The sequence below is a fragment of the Oncorhynchus mykiss genome, chromosome 6, assembly GCF_013265735.2.
Source record: "Oncorhynchus mykiss isolate Arlee chromosome 6, USDA_OmykA_1.1, whole genome shotgun sequence".
NCBI classification, from domain to species: domain Eukaryota; kingdom Metazoa; phylum Chordata; class Actinopteri; order Salmoniformes; family Salmonidae; genus Oncorhynchus; species Oncorhynchus mykiss.
Genome location: NC_048570.1, coordinates 101,063,856 through 101,079,787, shown reverse-complemented (window position 1 = coordinate 101,079,787; position 15,932 = coordinate 101,063,856).

The window sequence follows — 15,932 nt, the reverse complement described above, 5'->3', positions numbered from 1 at the left end:
CTGGTCTGTCATAATATATTAGAGACAGTAGATCTAGCTGGTCTATCATAATATAATAGAGACAGTAGATCTAGCTGGTCTGTCATAATAGCATAGAGGCAGTAGTGCTAGCTGGTCTATCATAATTTAACAGCGACAGTAGATGTAGCTAGTCTGTCATAATATATTAGAGACAGCAGTTCAAGCTGGTCTGTCATAATTTAATGGAGACCGTATATGTAGCTGGTCTGTCATAATATAACATAGGCAGTAGATCTTGCTGGTCTGTCATAATATAATAGAGACAGTATGTCTTGCTGGTCTGTCATACTATAATAGAGACAGGAGATCTAGCTGGTCTGTCATAATATAATAGAGACAGTATATCTAGCTGGTCTGTCATACTATAATTGAGGCAGTAGATCTAGCTGGTCTGTGATAATATAATAGAGACAGTAGATCTAGCTGGTCTATCATAATATATTTGAGACAGTAGATCTAGCTGGTCTATCATAATATAATAGAGACAGTAGATCTAGCTGGTCTGTCATAATATAATAGAGACAGTATATTGAGCTGATCTGTCATAATATAATAGAGACAGTAGATCTATCTGGTCTGTCATAATATATTAGAGACAGTAGATCTAGCTGGTCTGTCATAACATAATAGAGACAGTATATTGAGCTGGTCTGTCATAACATAATAGAGACAGTAGATCTAGCTGGTCTGTCATAATATATTAGAGACAGTATATCTTGCTGGTCTGTCATAATATAATAGAGACAGTAGATCTAGCTGGTCTGTCAAATTATAATTGAGGCAGAAGATCTAGCTGGTCTGTCATTATATAATAGAGACAGTAGATCTAGCTGGTCTATCATAATATAATAGAGACAGTAGATCTAGCTGGTCTGTCATAATGTATTAGAGACAGTAGATCTAGCTGGTCTGTCATAATATAATAGAGACAGTAGATCTAGCTGGTCTGTCATAATATAATAGAGACAGTAGATCTAGCTGGTCTGTCATAATATAATAGAGACAGGAGATCTAGCTGGTCTGTCATAATAAAATAGAGACAGCAGATCTAGCTGGTCTGTCATAATATAATAGAGTCAGTATATCTTGCTGGTCTGTCATAATATAATAGAGACAGTAGATCTAGCTGGTCTGTCATAATATAATAGAGACAGTAGATCTAGCTGGTCCATCATAATATAATAGATACAGTAGATCTAGCTGAACTGTCATATTATAATTAAGGCAGTACATCTAGCTGGTCTGTCATAATATAATAGAGACAGTATGTCTTGCTGGTCTGTCATACTATAATAGAGACAGGAGATCTAGCTGGTCTGTTATAATATAATAGAGACATTAGATCTAGCTGGTCTGTCATAATATAATAGAGACAGTAGATCTAGCTGGTCTATCATAATATATTTGAGACAGTAGATCTAGCTGGTCTGTCATAATATATTAGAGACAGTAGATCTAGCTGGTCTGTCATAACATAATAGAGACAGTATATTGAGCTGGTCTGTCATAATATAATAGAGACAGTAGATCTATCTGGTCTGTCATAATATATTAGAGACAGTATATCTTGCTGGTCTGTCATAATATAATAGAGACAGTAGATCTAGCTGGTCTGTCAAATTATAATTCAGGCAGAAGATCTAGCTGGTCTGTCATTATATAATAGAGACAGTAGATCTAGCTGGTCTATCATAATATAATAGAAACAGTAGATCTAGCTGGTCTGTCATAATATAATAGAGACAGTAGATCTAGCTGGTCTGTCATAATATATTAGAGACAGTAGATCTAGCTGGTCTGTCATAACATAATAGAGACAGTATATTGAGCTGGTCTGTCATAATGTAATAGAGACAGTAGACCTAGCTGGTATATCATAATATAATAGAGACAGTAGATCTAGCTGGTCTGACATAATAAAATAGAGACAGTATATCTTGCTGGTCTGTAATAATATAATAGAGACAGTAGATCTAGCTGGTCTGTCATAATATAATATAGACAGTAGATCTAGCTGGTCTGTCATAATATAATAGAGACAGCATATCTTGCTGGTCTGTCATAATATAATAGAGACAGTAGATCTAGTTGGTCTATCATAATATAATAGAGACAGTAGATCTAGCTGGTCTGTCATAATAGCATAGAGGCAGTAGTGCTAGCTGGTCTATCATAATTTAACAGCGACAGTAGATGTAGCTAGTGTGTCATAATATATTAGAGACAGCAGTTCAAGCTGGTCTGTCATAATTTAATGGAGACCGTATATGTAGCTGGTCTGTCATAATATAACATAGGCAGTAGATCTTGCTGGTCTGTCATAATTTAATAGAGATTGTAGATGTAGCTGGTCTGCCATAATACAATAGAGACAGTAGATTTAGCTGGTCTGTCATAAAATTATTGAGACAGTAGATCTAGCTTGTCTGTCATAATATAATAGAGACAGTAGATTTAGCTGGTCTGTCATAATATAATAGAGACAGTAGATCTAGCTGGTCTGTCATATTATAATAGAGACAGTAGATCTAGCTGGTCTGTCATAATATAATAGAGTCAGTATATCTTGCTGGTCTGTCATAATATAATAGAGACAGTAGATCTAGCTGGTCTGTCATATTATAATTGAGGCAGTAGATCTAGCTGGTCTGTCATAATATAATAGAGACAGTAGATCTAGCTGGTCCATCATAATATAATAGATACAGTAGATCTAGCTGGACTGTCATATTATAATTAAGGCAGTACATCTAGCTGGTCTGTCATAATATAATAGAGACAGTATGTCTTGCTGGTCTGTCATACTATAATAGAGACAGGAGATCTAGCTGGTCTGTTATAATATAATAGAGACAGTAGATCTAGCTGGTCTGTCATAATATAATAGAGACAGTATATCTAGCTGGTCTGTCATACTATAATTGAGGCAGTAGATCTAGCTGGTCTGTCATAATATAATAGAGACAGTAGATCTAGCTGGTCTATCATAATATATTTGAGACAGTAGATCTAGCTGGTCTATCATAATATAATAGAGACAGTAGATCTAGCTGGTCTGTCATAATATAATAGAGACAGTATATTGAGCTGATCTGTCATAATATAATAGAGACAGTAGATCTATCTGGTCTGTCATAATATATTAGAGACAGTAGATCTAGCTGGTCTGTCATAACATAATAGAGACAGTATATTGAGCTGGTCTGTCATAATGTATTAGAGACAGTAGATCTAGCTGGTCTGTCATAATATAATAGAGACAGTAGATCTAGCTGGTCTGTCATAATATAATAGAGACAGTAGATCTAGCTGGTCTGTCATAATATAATAGAGACAGGAGATCTAGCTGGTCTGTCATAATAAAATAGAGACAGCAGATCTAGCTGGTCTGTCATAATATAATAGAGTCAGTATATCTTGCTGGTCTGTCATAATATAATAGAGACAGTAGATCTAGCTGGTCTGTCATAATATAATAGAGACAGTAGATCTAGCTGGTCCATCATAATATAATAGATACAGTAGATCTAGCTGAACTGTCATATTATAATTAAGGCAGTACATCTAGCTGGTCTGTCATAATATAATAGAGAAAGTATGTCTTGCTGGTCTGTCATACTATAATAGAGACAGGAGATCTAGCTGGTCTGTTATAATATAATAGAGACAGTAGATCTAGCTGGTTTGTCATAATATAATAGACACAGTATATCTAGCTGGTCTGTCATACTATAATTGAGGCAGTAGATCTAGCTGGTCTGTCATAATATAATAGAGACAGTAGATCTAGCTGGTCTATCATAATATATTTGAGACAGTAGATCTAGCTGGTCTATCATAATATAATAGAGACAGTAGATCTAGCTGGTCTGTCAAATTATAATTGAGGCAGAAGATCTAGCTGGTCTGTCATTATATAATAGAGACAGTAGATCTAGCTGGTCTGTTATAATATATTAGAGAGAGTAGATCTAGCTGGTCTGTCATAATGTATTAGAGACAGTAGATCTAGCTGGTCTGTCATAATATAATAGAGACAGTAGATAGAGCTGGTCTGTCATAATATAATAGAGACAGTAGATCTAGCTGGTCTGTCATAATATAATAGAGGCAGGAGATCTAGCTGGTCTGTCATAATATAATAGAGACAGCAGATCTAGCTGGTCTGTCATAATATAATAGAGTCAGTATATCTTGCTGGTCTGTCATAATATAATAGAGACAGTAGATCTAGCTGGTCTGTCATATTATAATTGAGGCAGTAGATCTAGCTGGTCTGTCATAATATAATAGAGACAGTAGATCTAGCTGGTCCATCATAATATAATAGATACAGTAGATCTAGCTGGACTGTCATACTATAATTGAGGCAGTAGATCTAGCTGGTCTGTCATAATATAATAGAGACAGAAGATCTAGCTGGTCTATCATAATATATTTGAGACAGTAGATCTAGCTGGTCTATCATAATATAATAGAGACAGTAGATCTAGCTGGTCTGTCATAATATAATAGAGACAGTATATTGAGCTGGTCTGTCATAATATAATAGAGACAGTAGATCTATCTGGTCTGTCATAATATATTAGAGACAGTTGATCTAGCTGGTCTGTCATAACATAATAGAGACAGTATATTGAGCTGGTCTGTCATAATATAATAGAGACAGTAGATCTAGCTGGTCTGTCAAATTATAATTGAGGCAGAAGATCTAGCTGGTCTGTCATTATATAATAGAGACAGTAGATCTAGCTGGTCTGTTATAATATAATAGAGAGAGTAGATCTAGCTGGTCTGTCATAATGTATTAGAGACAGTATATTGAGCTGGTCTGTCATAATATAATAGAGACAGTAGATCTAGCTGGTCTGTCATAATATAATAGAGAAAGTAGATCTAGCTGGTCTGTCATAATATAATAGAGGCAGGAGATCTAGCTGGTCTGTCATAATATAATAGAGACAGCAGATCTAGCTGGTCTGTCATAATATAATAGAGTCAGTATATCTTGCTGGTCTGTCATAATATAATAGAGGCAGGAGATCTAGCTGGTCTGTCATAATATAATAGAGACAGCAGATCTAGCTGGTCTGTCATAATATAATAGAGTCAGTATATCTTGCTGGTCTGTCATAATATAATAGAGACAGTAGATCTAGCTGGTCTGTCATATTATAATTGAGGCAGTAGATCTAGCTGGTCTGTCATAACATAATAGAGACAGTATATTGAGCTGGTCTGTCATAATGTAATAGAGACAGTAGACCTAGCTGGTATATCATAATATAATAGAGACAGTAGATCTAGCTGGTCTGACATAATAAAATAGAGACAGTATATCTTGCTGGTCTGTAATAATATAATAGAGACAGTAGATCTAGCTGGTCTGTCATAATATAATATAGACAGTAGATCTAGCTGGTCTGTCATAATATAATAGAGACAGCATATCTTGCTGGTCTGTCATAATATAATAGAGACAGTAGATCTAGTTGGTCTATCATAATATAATAGAGACAGTAGATCTAGCTGGTCTGTCATAATAGCATAGAGGCAGTAGTGCTAGCTGGTCTATCATAATTTAACAGCGACAGTAGATGTAGCTAGTCTGTCATAATATATAAGAGACAGCAGTTCAAGCTGGTCTGTCATAATTTAATGGAGACCGTATATGTAGCTGGTCTGTCATAATATAACATAGGCAGTAGATCTTGCTGGTCTGTCATAATTTAATAGAGATTGTAGATGTAGCTGGTCTGCCATAATACAATAGAGACAGTAGATTTAGCTGGTCTGTCATAAAATTATTGAGACAGTAGATCTAGCTTGTCTGTCATAATATAATAGAGACAGTAGATTTAGCTGGTCTGTCATAATATAATAGAGACAGTAGATCTAGCTGGTCTGTCATATTATAATAGAGACAGTAGATCTAGCTGGTCTGTCATAATATAATAGAGTCAGTATATCTTGCTGGTCTGTCATAATATAATAGAGACATTAGATCTAGCTGGTCTGTCATATTATAATTGAGGCAGTAGATCTAGCTGGTCTGTCATAATATAATAGAGACAGTAGATCTAGCTGGTCCATCATAATATAATAGATACAGTAGATCTAGCTGGACTGTCATATTATAATTAAGGCAGTACATCTAGCTGGTCTGTCATAATATAATAGAGACAGTATGTCTTGCTGGTCTGTCATACTATAATAGAGACAGGAGATCTAGCTGGTCTGTTATAATATAATAGAGACAGTAGATCTAGCTGGTCTGTCATAATATAATAGAGACAGTATATCTAGCTGGTCTGTCATACTATAATTGAGGCAGTAGATCTAGCTGGTCTGTCATAATATAATAGAGACAGAAGATCTAGCTGGTCTATCATAATATATTTGAGACAGTAGATCTAGCTGGTCTATCATAATATAATAGAGACAGTAGATCTAGCTGGTCTGTCATAATATAATATAGACAGTAGATCTAGCTGGTCTGTCATAATATAATAGAGACAGCATATCTTGCTGGTCTGTCATAATATAATAGAGACAGTAGATCTAGCTGGTCTGTCATAATATAATAGAGACAGTAGATCTAGCTGGTCTGTCATAATATAATAGATACAGTAGATCTAGCTGGACTGTCATACTATAATTGAGGCAGTAGATCTAGCTGGTCTGTCATAATATAATAGAGACAGAAGATCTAGCTGGTCTATCATAATATATTTGAGACAGTAGATCTAGCTGGTCTATCATAATATAATAGAGACAGTAGATCTAGCTGGTCTGTCATAATATAATAGAGACAGTATATTGAGCTGGTCTGTCATAATATAATAGAGACAGTAGATCTATCTGGTCTGTCATAATATATTAGAGACAGTTGATCTAGCTGGTCTGTCATAACATAATAGAGACAGTATATTGAGCTGGTCTGTCATAATATAATAGAGACAGTAGATCTAGCTGGTCTGTCAAATTATAATTGAGGCAGAAGATCTAGCTGGTCTGTCATTATATAATAGAGACAGTAGATCTAGCTGGTCTGTTATAATATAATAGAGAGAGTAGATCTAGCTGGTCTGTCATAATGTATTAGAGACTGTATATTGAGCTGGTCTGTCATAATATAATAGAGACAGTAGATCTAGCTGGTCTGTCATAATATAATAGAGACAGTAGATCTAGCTGGTCTGTCATAATATAATAGAGGCAGGAGATCTAGCTGGTCTGTCATAATATAATAGAGACAGCAGATCTAGCTGGTCTGTCATAATATAATAGAGTCAGTATATCTTGCTGGTCTGTCATAATATAATAGAGACAGTAGATCTAGCTGGTCTGTCATATTATAATTGAGGCAGTAGATCTAGCTGGTCTGTCATAATATAATAGAGACAGTAGATCTAGCTGGTCCATCATAATATAATAGATACAGTAGATCTAGCTGGACTGTCATACTATAATTGAGGCAGTAGATCTAGCTGGTCTGTCATAATATAATAGAGACAGAAGATCTAGCTGGTCTATCATAATATATTTGAGACAGTAGATCTAGCTGGTCTATCATAATATAATAGAGACAGTAGATCTAGCTGGTCTGTCATAATATAATAGAGACAGTATATTGAGCTGGTCTGTCATAATATAATAGAGACAGTAGATCTATCTGGTCTGTCATAATATATTAGAGACAGTAGATCTAGCTGGTCTGTCATAACATAATAGAGACAGTATATTGAGCTGGTCTGTCATAATATAATAGAGACAGTAGATCTATCTGGTCTGTCATAATATATTAGAGACAGTATATCTTGCTGGTCTGTCATAATATAATAGAGACAGTAGATCTAGCTGGTCTGTCAAATTATAATTCAGGCAGAAGATCTAGCTGGTCTGTCATTATATAATAGAGACAGTAGATCTAGCTGGTCTATCATAATATAATAGAAACAGTAGATCTAGCTGGTCTGTCATAATATAATAGAGACAGTAGATCTAGCTGGTCTGCCATGATATAATAGAGACTGTAGATCTATCTGGTCTGTCATAATATATTAGAGACAGTAGATCTAGCTGGTCTGTCATAACATAATAGAGACAGTATATTGAGCTGGTCTGTCATAATGTAATAGAGACAGTAGACCTAGCTGGTATATCATAATATAATAGAGACAGTAGATCTAGCTGGTCTGACATAATAAAATAGAGACAGTATATCTTGCTGGTCTGTAATAATATAATAGAGACAGTAGATCTAGCTGGTCTGTCATAATATAATAGAGACAGTAGATCTATCTGGTCTGTCATAATATAATAGAGACAGCATATCTTGCTGGTCTGTCATAATATAATAGAGACAGTAGATCTAGCTGGTCTATCATAATATAATAGAGACAGTAGATCTAGCTGGTCTGTCATAATAGCATAGAGGCAGTAGTGCTAGCTGGTCTATCATAATTTAACAGCGACAGTAGATGTAGCTAGTCTGTCATAATATATAAGAGACAGCAGTTCAAGCTGGTCTGTCATAATTTAATGGAGACCGTATATGTAGCTGGTCTGTCATAATATAACATAGGCAGTAGATCTTGCTGGTCTGTCATAATTTAATAGAGATTGTAGATGTAGCTGGTCTGCCATAATACAATAGAGACAGTAGATTTAGCTGGTCTGTCATAAAATTATTGAGACAGTAGATCTAGCTTGTCTGTCATAATATAATAGAGACAGTAGATTTAGCTGGTCTGTCATAATATAATAGAGACAGTAGATCTAGCTGGTCTGTCATATTATAATAGAGACAGTAGATCTAGCTGGTCTGTCATAATATAATAGAGTCAGTATATCTTGCTGGTCTGTCATAATATAATAGAGACAGTAGATCTAGCTGGTCTGTCATATTATAATTGAGGCAGTAGATCTAGCTGGTCTGTCATAATATAATAGAGACAGTAGATCTAGCTGGTCCATCATAATATAATAGATACAGTAGATCTAGCTGGACTGTCATATTATAATTAAGGCAGTACATCTAGCTGGTCTGTCATAATATAATAGAGACAGTATGTCTTGCTGGTCTGTCATACTATAATAGAGACAGGAGATCTAGCTGGTCTGTTATAATATAATAGAGACAGTAGATCTAGCTGGTCTGTCATAATATAATAGAGACAGTATATCTAGCTGGTCTGTCATACTATAATTGAGGCAGTAGATCTAGCTGGTCTGTCATAATATAATAGAGACAGTAGATCTAGCTGGTCTATCATAATATATTTGAGACAGTAGATCTAGCTGGTCTATCATAATATAATAGAGACAGTAGATCTAGCTGGTCTGTCATAATATAATAGAGACAGTATATTGAGCTGGTCTGTCATAATATAATAGAGACAGTAGATCTATCTGGTCTGTCATAATATATTAGAGACAGTTGATCTAGCTGGTCTGTCATAACATAATAGAGACAGTATATTGAGCTGGTCTGTCATAATATAATAGAGACAGTAGATCTAGCTGGTCTGTCATAATATATTAGAGACACTATATCTTGCTGGTCTGTCATAATATAATAGAGACAGTAGATCTAGCTGGTCTGTCAAATTATAATTGAGGCAGAAGATCTAGCTGGTCTGTCATTATATAATAGAGACAGTAGATCTAGCTGGTCTGTTATAATATAATAGAGAGAGTAGATCTAGCTGGTCTGTCATAATGTATTAGAGACAGTATATTGAGCTGGTCTGTCATAATATAATAGAGACAGTAGATCTAGCTGGTCTGTCATAATATAATAGAGACAGTAGATCTAGCTGGTCTGTCATAATATAATAGAGACAGGAGATCTAGCTGGTCTGTCATAATATAATAGAGACAGCAGATCTAGCTGGTCTGTCATAATATAATAGAGTCAGTATATCTTGCTGGTCTGTCATAATATAATAGAGACAGTAGATCTAGCTGGTCTGTCATAATATAATTGAGGCAGTAGATCTAGCTGGTCTGTCATAATATAATAGAGACAGTAGATCTAGCTGGTCCATCATACTATAATAGATACAGTAGATCTAGCTGGACTGTCATACTATAATTGAGGCAGTAGATCTAGCTGGTCTGTCATAATATAATAGAGACAGAAGATCTAGCTGGTCTATCATAATATATTTGAGACAGTAGATCTAGCTGGTCTATCATAATATAATAGAGACAGTAGATCTAGCTGGTCTGTCATAATATAATAGAGACAGTATATTGAGCTGGTCTGTCATAATATAATAGAGACAGTAGATCTATCTGGTCTGTCATAATATATTAGAGACAGTAGATCTAGCTGGTCTGTCATAACATAATAGAGACAGTATATTGAGCTGGTCTGTCATAATATAATAGAGACAGTAGATCTATCTGGTCTGTCATAATATATTAGAGACAGTATATCTTGCTGGTCTGTCATAATAGAGTAGAGACAGTAGATCTAGCTGGTCTGTCAAATTATAATTCAGGCAGAAGATCTAGCTGGTCTGTCATTATATAATAGAGACAGTAGATCTAGCTGGTCTATCATAATATAATAGAAACAGTAGATCTAGCTGGTCTGTCATAATATAATAGAGACAGTAGATCTAGCTGGTCTGCCATGATATAATAGAGACTGTAGATCTATCTGGTCTGTCATAATATATTAGAGACAGTAGATCTAGCTGGTCTGTCATAACATAATAGAGACAGTATATTGAGATGGTCTGTCATAATGTAATAGAGACAGTAGACCTAGCTGGTATATCATAATATAATAGAGACAGTAGATCTAGCTGGTCTGACATAATAAAATAGAGACAGTATATCTTGCTGGTCTGTAATAATATAATAGAGACAGTAGATCTAGCTGGTCTGTCATAATATAATATAGACAGTAGATCTAGCTGGTCTGTCATAATATAATAGAGACAGCATATCTTGCTGGTCTGTCATAATATAATAGAGACAGTAGATCTAGCTGGTCTATCATAATATAATAGAGACAGTAGATCTAGCTGGTCTGTCATAATAGCATAGAGGCAGTAGTGCTAGCTGGTCTATCATAATTTAACAGCGACAGTAGATGTAGCTAGTCTGTCATAATATATAAGAGACAGCAGTTCAAGCTGGTCTGTCATAATTTAATGGAGACCGTATATGTAGCTGGTCTGTCATAATATAACATAGGCAGTAGATCTTACTGGTCTGTCATAATTTAATAGAGATTGTAGATGTAGCTGGTCTGCCATAATACAATAGAGACAGTAGATCTAGCTGGTCTGTCATAATAGCATAGAGGCAGTAGTGCTAGCTGGTCTATCATAATTTAACAGCGACAGTAGATGTAGCTAGTGTGTCATAATATATTAGAGACAGCAGTTCAAGCTGGTCTGTCATAATTTAATGGAGACCGTATATGTAGCTGGTCTGTCATAATATAACATAGGCAGTAGATCTTGCTGGTCTGTCATAATTTAATAGAGATTGTAGATGTAGCTGGTCTGCCATAATACAATAGAGACAGTAGATTTAGCTGGTCTGTCATAAAATTATTGAGACAGTAGATCTAGCTTGTCTGTCATAATATAATAGAGACAGTAGATTTAGCTGGTCTGTCATAATATAATAGAGACAGTAGATCTAGCTGGTCTGTCATATTATAATAGAGACAGTAGATCTAGCTGGTCTGTCCTAAAATAGTAGAGACAGTAGATCTAGCTGGTATAGCATGAAATAGTAGAGACAGTAGATCTGTCTCTACTATAGTAGACCGCATTATCTACAAAGATAATTCTCTTTGATTATAAACAGAGCCATGTATATCCCCCCCTTCGTTTAGCTCAGGTAACTGAGCTAAACGACTATCGCCTCGAAGCACTCACTTCTGTCATCATGAAGTACTTTGAGAGACTAGTCAAGGATCATATCACCTCTACCTTACCTGAAACCCTAGACCCACTTCAATGTGCTTACCGCACCAATAGAGCCACAGACGACGCAATCGCAATCACACAGCACACTGCCCTAACCCATCTGGACAAGAAGAAAACCTATGTAAGAATGCTGTTTCTTCGATTACAGCTCAGCATTTAACACCATAGTACCCTCCAAACTCTACATTAAGCTCGAGACCCTGGGTCTCGACTCCGCCCTGTGCAACTGGACTGTCTGACGGGCCGTCCCCAGATGGTGAAGGTAGGAAACAACATCTCCACCCGCTGTTCCTCAACGTTCTCAGCCCTCTCTTGTACTCCCTGTTCACCCATGACTGGGTGGTCATGCACGCCTACAACTCAATATCATCAAGTTGCAGACAACACTACAGTGGTAGGCTTGATTACCAACAACGACGGGACGGCCTACAGAGAGGAGGTGAGGGCCCTCGGAGTGTGGTGTCAGGAAAATAACCTCACACTCAATGTCAACAAAACAAAGGAGATGATCGTGGACCTCAGGAAACAGCAGAGGGAGCACCCCCCTATCCATATCGACGGGACAGTAGTGGAGAAGGTGGAAAGTTTGAAGTTCCTCGGCGTACACTTCGCCCACAACCGTAAGGCTCTCCAGAGGGTAGTGAGGTCTGCACAACGCATCACCGGGGGCAAACTACCTGCCCTCCAGGACACCCACAGCACCCGATGTCACAGGAAGGCCAAAAAGATCATCAAGGACAACAACCACCCTGGCCACTGTCTCTTCACCCCGCTATCATCCAAAAGGCGAGGTCGGTGCGGGTGCATCAAAGCTGGGACCGAGAGATGGAAAAACAACTTCTATCTCAAGGCCATCAGGCTGTTAAACAGTCATCACTAACATTGAGTGGCTGCTGCCAACATACAGACTCAATCTCTAGCAAATAATATTTATTTTTTCCCTCCTTCAGTGTGGGATCTTGTCTTTGTTTGAGTGCGTGTAATTTGCATGACGAAGCTTTTCATTCGTTGTATTGTTTGTTTATTCTTGGTGGAACATTTAAATAAAATAATGTTTGCCTACAACGCTGCACCTTGGTCTCCTTCCGACGACAAACGTTACAGATAACCTGAGTAGAGACGAGAGAATGGCTCTTAAGGACTTAAAGTCAGATCCTTCGATTATCATTAAAAAAATGGGGAAAAGGAGGAGGAATTTGTATACATAACAAATGTGACTGTGTGAATGAATGTCGCCGACAACTATCTAAAAGGTGACTTCTATCGCAAACTGAATTATTACCCTACCCTAGATTTCCAGCGTAATATCTCATCCACAGTGAAAAGCTGTTTGGAATCAGGACAAACCACCAAAAAATAAGTTCAATTTCTGTGTGTGAAATTTCCCAAGATACCAACTTTCTATACAGTCACTAAATTACACAAACAAATGTCTCCTCCCCCAGGTAGACCCATTGTCTCCTCCCCCAGGTAGACCCATTGTCTCCCCCTCCAGGTAGACCCATTGTCTCCTCCCCCAGGTAGACCCATTGTCTCCTCCCCCAGGTAGACCCATTGTCTCCTCCCCCAGGTAGACCCATTGTCTCCCCCTCCAGGTAGACCCATTGTCTCCTCCCCCAGGTAGACCCATTGTCGCCCCCTCCAGGTAGACCCATTGTCTCCCCCTCCAGGTAGACCCATTGTCTCCTCCTCCAGGTAGACCCAATGTCTCCCCCTCCAGGTAGACCCATTGTCTCCCCCTCCAGGTAGACCCATTGTCTCCCCCTCCAGGTAGACCCATTGTCTCCCCCTCCAGGTAGACCCATTGTCTCCCCCTCCAGGTAGACCCATTGTCTCCTCCCCCAGGTAGACCCATTGTCTCCTCCTCCAGGTAGACCCATTGTCTCCTCCTCCAGGTAGACCCATTGTCTCCCCCTCCAGGTAGACCCATTGTCTCCCCCTCCAGGTAGACCCATTGTCTCCCCCTCCAGGTAGACCCATTGTCTCCCCCTCCAGGTAGACCCATTGTCTCCTCCCCCAGGTAGACCCATTGTCTCCTCCCCCAGGTAGACCTACTGTCTCCTCCCCCAGGTAGACCCACTGTCTCCTCCTCCAGGTAAACCCATTGAAGCAGCAACTGACTCTGGGACATGTCTAAGTTTGTGGATTACCACATTAAACCGATGGTTGAGAATCTCCCATCTTATGTCAAAGACACTAGTCACATGATCTCATTGATAGAGGGCTCAGGAATGATTCCAGAGGGCTCCCTGCTGGCCACTTTTGATGTGGAGAACTTGTACACTAACATCCCACACACTGGAGGCTTGCAGGCGCTGCAACACATCCTTCAGCAGAGAGACTCTACCCGTGTTGTAACGACTGTTGGTGGAAGAAGGTGAGGACCAAGGTGCAGCAACACTTCCTTCAGCAGAGAGTCTCTACCCGTGTTGTAACGACTGTTGGTGGAAGAAGGTGAGGACCAAGGTGCAGGTACGTGTTCATCCTTTATTAATGGAACTGAACACGGATTAACAAAACAACAAAGAGAACAACACCCGAAACAGTTCTCTCTGGTGCAGACACAAAAACAGAACGCAACTACCCACAAAACCCATGTGGGCAAGAGCTACCTAAGTATGGTTCTCAATCAGAGACAACGACAGACAGCTGTCCCTGATTGAGAACCATACCCGGCCAAAAACAAAGAAATACAAAAACATAGAAAAAGGAACATAGAATGCCCACCCTAGTCACACCCTGGTCTAACCAAAATAGAGAGGAAAAACCTCTCTATGGCCAGGGCGTGACACTTGTTCCATCCAGTGATTGCATCTTACATCTTACTGAACTGCTATTATCCAATAACTACTTTGTCTTTGAGTCAGATGTTTTCCTTCATATTCGGGTTGTACCCATGGGCTCCCCTTTCCCCCCCAACTATGCAAACCTGTATGTGGGACAATTTGAGGAAGAAATAATTTACAAAACAGAGACACATCCCCTAGTTTCTAAAATCCTCCCATGGAAGAGATACATAGATGATGTCTTTGTGCTCTGGGAAGGAAGTCAGCAGGAACTAAATGAATTCCAAACTCTACTAAATGAGAGCTCTGAATACCTCAAGTTCACCATGCAGACTGATGAGAGAAAAATAAACTACCTGGACTTATGGATCATCAAATAGAATGATGCATTACACACAGACTTATACACAAAGCCCACAGACTGCAATACCGTGCTATGTGTGGATAGTTTGCATCCCCTTCCCCTCAAGAATTGGTCCACCATATAGCCAGTTATGCAGGGTTAAACGAATATGTGGCCACCAGACAGATTTTGACAGCAATGCTAATAAAATGAAAGATCAATTCAAAATGAGATGCTACAGGAACAAAACACTTGATGTTGAAATTATTAAAATATCCTAGATAAGCCTACCCGATGTTGGGAAAGCCCAGAGACAGAGTCCCCCTCAGCAGTCTCTCCACATCCGCCCTGGTCCAGGCCAACCACCAGGAGATGTTGAGCTGATCAAGAAGCAGACAAACATGTTTGAGTTCCAGGAGAAGTCCCTCCCTCTAGTGGCCAGAAGGTGGAAAAGCAGCACTCTCTTTTCTGAACATGCTGTAAAACCAGAGATTAAATTCAGTTGACTTTATAGTTGTATATTAAGACTTATAAAAGCCTCTCTCTTTCTATTTATCTCTCTATATCTCCCATTGTGGGGAAATAGCACATTGTTCTGATGTGTTTCACCACCTTTACATTGTACATATGTCATTCCCACATCTAAAGACCTGTAATAATATAAGATAAGTGTTGGTCTGTCCAGGACAGTAACCTTAGCAACCCACATAGGAGTATGTGAGTATAGTGAGTTGAGATCTGCCACCATGTTTAAAGAAACACACTTTTCAGAACACTTGTGCCTCATAAATTGTGATTATTGTGGCGACAAACACTTGAATC